Raw genomic sequence first — 6000 nt, forward strand, 5'->3', positions numbered from 1 at the left:
ACTATGCAGCACCTTGTGTGGGTGTGCCCCGGTCTTGAGAGTAATCTCGCGCGCCATCGCCGCCAAGTTCCAACGTACGAGTTGTGGATCACACCACCACAGCACACGCGCGTAGCCCGAATCCTGCGTTCCCTCTGGGGTTTCGCACGCCAGGCTGAAATTCTGAGCCAAACTTAATTTCACCCTTTCCTTTCCCTCCCAACCATCCTTAAAGGCCTCTGAGCCAGCCCTTTTTCTAATAAAGTTACATCTATCTATCTCACTATACGAGAAAAGTAAGTGGAGGAAAACATGCTTCCGTGGTGGTATTCGAACTCAGGACCTTCGTTGTAGGCGCCGCCCTATGACATACCACCCAGGCTGAGCTCCCCTTTACTCTCTTGTGTGTTTATGCGAATGTAATTGCATACGAGGGAGGTCACCCTAATAGCTGAGGGAGGTTAACTTCCTCTCCACTTTCCAACCTCTTCTTTCTAAAACCCTCTCCCAACGTTCCGTTCTCCAGTTGACCTTGACCTCCCCGTCACATCTCTCTAGTTTGCCTTTCCACTTGCCCCGCGTAGCTGTGTTTCGGGTCAAAGGAAGGATAGGACCTTCCTCCTAATATAGTCTGCAATCATAACAGGGAGTTTAATTGGGAAGAAATTGCGTTTTAAATGCGAATGCATTTATTAGCCGGGGGTTGTCTTGCTCCGTTGGCCGGCGTGCGCCTGCATTCCTCCAGCGCGAGCGCACGTGAGCGCGCGCCTCGTAGTTCTGCCTTCGTCGTCGTCGTCGTCGTAAATGCGAATGCATTTCTTAGTCGGGGGTTGTCGTGCTCCGTTGGCGTGCGCACGCAGGTGTTATCTCTCCGCGCTCCTCCTCGCCCCTAGCAACAGCTGTGGCGCGCCTAGCAACCGGAGCAGGTGGTAGCTCGGGCGGGAGTAGCGGAGGGCAAGGGGAGAGGAGGAGCGCGCTCGGGCGTGTGAGGGCGCTCGCATCGCGGAGCTCGGGCGGAGTAGCGGAGAGTGAGTGGAGAGGAGGAGCGCGCTCGGGCGTGTGAAGGCGCTCGCATCGCGGAGCTCGGCGGGAGAGAGAGCTCGCGCGCGGGGCGGGCGTGTTGCGCGGGTCTCTCTCTCCTCTCCGCGTGCCCTCTCTCCGCTCGCTGCGCTCGGAAAATGTATATAAATGTAGTGGAGCGCACGCCTCTCTCCGTTACTGCTTGCCGCAGCGCACTCATCGGTGCACCCAATGCATTCGCATTTCCGCACGATCCCCTTAGGGGAGGTGGGGGGAGTTTTTTTCAGTAGCTGTGGTGATTTCGTCCAGTTCTTTACTTACAGTAATTGTTCCTTTGAGAAGTTGCGGCTCTTTTATTAAAATTAGTGTGTTCTTTGCAATTAGATCGTGATTCTTAAGCCAAATGAAAACCGGCATTCTCAAGCAATTTGCGCAAAACTGTTGCCAGTTACGCGCCGGAAAGGTTTCGGAATTGTTGCTCATTACATCAGAGGTCGGCAATCTTTTGAGGTGGAGGGCCGAGTTGCATGACGCCTACGTGGCGGATGGCCGGACGGTAAATTGGGTGGGGAGAGGGAAGAAGAAAAAGAGGAAGAAGAAGAAGAAGAAGAAGAAGAAGAAGAAGAAGAAGAAGAAGGAGGAGGAGGAGGAGGAGAAGAGGGAGGAGGAGAATAAGAAGAGGAGGAGGAAGAGGAGAAGAGGAGGAGGAGTCCGACAATGTGATGTTTTTTTAGCTTTAAAAATTTATTCAGTCCTTGTGATTTTGTTAATACTTTTGTTACTTAACTATAACAAGAGGCCGACGCACCGGACTTCTAGAATGGGTTAAATTACGTTTAAGGGTTGAATTACGTTTAATATAGGTTGTGTTTTATGTCGTTGGGCTGGGTTAGATTAGGTGTGTTACAGGTGGGCGGTATTTGGGCAGGTTATGACGCGTTCAGTTAGGTTACGCAAGTTTCAGCGATGTTACGTTATCTTAGGTTACATTGGGACGTATTATTATTCAGCAAATTTTATGCCAGCCAGCTTTTATAGAAACTGCCGTGAGAATTTACTGAAAGTAATTCTCACGGCTGCCGTGAGATTAGACGTAGCGACGATTAAATCCATGGCGACGCCGAAACCGGCAGAACGAGACGAACCACCACTGCCTAAGAAAGATGCCCCCGAAGCCAGCCCGTCCTCAACCACCAAACAAGATATCGGCTTCAGGAAGCACACTTTGCTCGTAGCCGTGAACCTCACCATCATGCTGATCTTGCTGGTCGTTCACACGCACACCCTGTACTGGCTCGCTCTGCTCCCGTTCCAACCGAACCCCTTCTTGCACAGCCTCGTCTCGAAGTCGTCGTTCTTCACGCTCCTCATGCACCCCGAAACCTTCCTGGCGCTCCCCAGTGTCATCTTGTTCTTCGGCTGCGCTCTTGGTTTCGTGGGCGCCCTGCGCGAGAGCATCAGGCTCCTCGGCGCTTACCAAGCCTTACTCGGGCTGATAATCCTCGCTCTGGCCGCCCTGTGCGCTCTCACTCTCGCCTTCCCGGGCGCCGCTCGAGACAGCGTCAGGGACGCCTACTTGGACTTTGTGCGAGCATACAGGACCAGTCCAGACTTCCAGCACCTGATCGACTCGTTGCTGGCGTCGCTGCGCTGCTGCGACTTCTCCTTCGACTCATTCCGCGACTGAAATCACAACAAGTACTTCCGCTGCGACATCTCCAACCCGAGCGTGGAGCGATGCAGCGTCCCGTCCTCCTGCTGTCGCCCGGGCAACGGATCCTCCGAAGACGAGGGCTTCGCTGATCGGGTTTACTCGCGTTGCGCGCAAGGAGTGCTCCTCGAGGATGACCAGGCTGCGTGGTTTGTTGCCTATGCGAGGAGGTGAGTGGACGCATCGCAGGCCTACCTTTCGAGCAACTTCCGGATGTATGCGGCAGTTGCCGTGCTGGCCGTGGTTGTATGCGCAGCGCTCATGCTGGTTGTGCGCAACGTGCAAAGCGAGGTAGATGACTTGGATGAAATATACAAGGCTTACTACAACACGCTTTTGGAGGGTCAGACCGCAATGAAAGAAGCAGGAATCATTCAAGTCATGGAGCCGAAGCTTGGCGAAGCTAACCTAGCGACGTCTGCAGGGAAAGAAGTGCCACATGCTAGTGTACTGTCGGCGCAGGTGACGACGCATGACGCCAAGTCCTCCGCAGGGCTCTCTTCGAATCCTGCATCACCATGATTTCGAACGACCCTTGAAACCCACCGGGCTTGTGTCTATGGATGACTGCTGTTTGAGCTTCACGTTTTGTTTATTTCATTGCCCTTGACGAATTAGGGCCCTGCGACTAGCGCAAATACAAGAAAACTTGAATGCGAACAATAAACATTTACGTGGTCTCTAACAAGTCGTCCACTTTTCTCACACTGATCTTGACTTGCGGTGCTAGCAAATAAGGTATCGCCTAGCGAATTTTGATTTTTCCTCAACCGAGGAACTTCAGCGTTTGAAAATGCACCCCAATAGGGTGCCTCGATGCCAGCGCTAATGTACGGCGTAGACGAACATGAATCGAGGCTGCCTATGCCCTAATGCTTTCATGCGGCGCTCGGCGGTTCAGAAACATGGATAGGGAGATGAAAGAGTGGTCTCTCTTGTGGGGAGACCATCTTCCCGATCTTGACTTACGAGAGGGCATCGGCTTATCCCGTGCCTCATCCAGGACAAGACGCACACGCACTAAAGTTGTTAATGCGATAGAAATATACAGCCCAATAAGAGAACGGCCACCGCTTTCGTTTGGAGCAATTAAACGGCCCTAAAATAACCGACGGCGTAAACAGAATAGAAGTAAAGTAATACAGTAACGCTAGTGGACGCGCTGTTACTACCGTTGCAGTGCACCCTTTTAAAGAAATTACACCATCTTCCCGTAGGGGAACCCTGAATAGTATGCGAAGCAGCCATGGGGTCGATTCAAGTGCCCATTACTTTTCAGTTCGTCGTTTCCGTTATGTTGAGGTAGATACCGTTATATTTGCCGTTTGGTTTCCATGGTAACTACCACACTTTTCACTTTCAGGGTTCCCCTACGGGAAGATGGTGTAATTTTATTGGGGGAGGGGGTGTTAGAGTGGAGAGGCATGAGAGAGAGAGAGAGAGAGAGAGAGAGAGAGAGAGAGAGAGAGAGAGAGAGAGAGAGAGAGAGAGAGAGAGAGAGAGAGAGAGAGAGAGAGAGAGAGAGAGAGAGAGAGAGAGAGAGAGACGTTCTACGTGGTATGAGTGTCTTTATTTAAGCATTTTCATCATCATGTTCAACGTAGGTGACGTCGAGCTGTGGTTGGCGTTCCGCTTTGATTATGACCGCCTTATGGTCTGTGAAATGTAAAGTCAAGGGCTGTTGTAGTGGATGAACCCTAAAGTTGCTGAAGATGAGGTCGATGCACGTTCCCCGGATGGTTGTGGGCTGCTTGTAATCACGGCCCGCCGAGACTCGCCGACGCACGCCGCTGCCGACGACGATGAAACGTTGAAGGCGCGTGAAGCGTGCTCGTCTCGTGCCGGCCCAGGAAGACACCGGCAACACTGTCGCTCCAGGAGCCATAGAAGGGTAAGACACCACCGGGCGTTCAGCAAGCCGAGCATGCGCAGTGGGGGTGTGGACGGCGCAACAACGACAACGACAACGGAGGGACATAGCCCCGGCCGTGAGATGCTTCGCATCTACAACCCTGGTAGTCTCAGTTAATACGGGTCTCTCCACTACAGTACATCACTGGCTCCCGCTGCCATTTTGGAGCATCAGACCGTATGGTTTTAAGTGCGAATGCACTTCTTAAGCGACCCTGAACCTGCGTCCACCGGCGATGTCCGCGCACGTGGAGATGGGCGCGCGCAGCCTGGCCGCTGACATGGCACATACCCACGTGGGGGATTGGCCAAGAATCGGGCGTGAGAAGGGCTAATGCACCCGCTTAAAGGAGTACTGACACGAAATTTCAAAGCTGAGATCCGCTCTAGCAATCAAGTACAACGACAACACAAATAGGTGTCTGTGAATAAATGCATCTTTCTTTCTTTGTAGTTGTGTGTGTGTGTGTGTGATCTCTCTTTCGCGAACATTACCGAACCGCGCAAATTCAACTCGTGCATTCGCACTTTCACATTCTTTTCCTCGGGGAAATGCGGGGAATTTTTTATTGGGGGGGATAAATTCATCATTTGCAGTGGTAGTTGCGGAGATTTGCGTGAATCTCAACTTCTTTATTTGTTACTTTCACTTCCGAAGAATTCTCAAGTTGCTTTAATACAGTAATGCGGCATTTGTTCCCTGAAATGTGTCGACATTGATGCGCGCTGATTCACTAGTTTGCGACATCGACGGTCGTTTCCTTGCTTACGATCACCCGTACAAAGCTGTTTCTCATTTGGCCCGCTCTTTTCCCTCTTGGTGCAAAAGGTTGCAAGAAAACGAGCGGCCGGGGACGAGAGCACGCTCTTACTACTGACTCGCAGGTTGCGGGTGTCGGATACGTGTGTGCACTGGCCCCGTTACACGCTTCGAAGGCCTCCCCGGCGGTAATTTCTTGACCGGGCCAGCGTTCGCCGTGACATTCTGCCCACGGCAAACTAACTTTAGTGGACTGCACGCACAACTGTGCGCAACAACCCCGACTTAAAATGACGGCACTTGCGCTTTCTGAACGGTGAAAAAAGGCTCAGTTTAACGTCAATTAAACACGGCAATGAACTGCTTCCTGTCTTTGAATGGCCTGAACAGTATCAAACCGCCAATACTTAAAGAATATAATACCTAAAAGTGACGTAAAAGCATATCTTTGACATAATAAAAAAAATTGTCCATGACCCCCCCCCCCTCTTTCCCCCTTTCCCCTCTTTCCCCCTAAAAAAAGAAAAAAAAAACAAGTTTTAAGGCTGGAGCCTAAGTTGTTAGCACCGAAACTTTCGTCGAAACCTCCATTGAGTCATCTCCGCAGGGTTGAATACAA

Source organism: Haemaphysalis longicornis, unplaced genomic scaffold (assembly GCF_048455015.1).
Source record: "Haemaphysalis longicornis isolate Haplotype H1 unplaced genomic scaffold, Haemaphysalis longicornis Haplotype H1 scaffold_4, whole genome shotgun sequence".
Lineage (NCBI taxonomy): Eukaryota > Metazoa > Arthropoda > Arachnida > Ixodida > Ixodidae > Haemaphysalis > Haemaphysalis longicornis.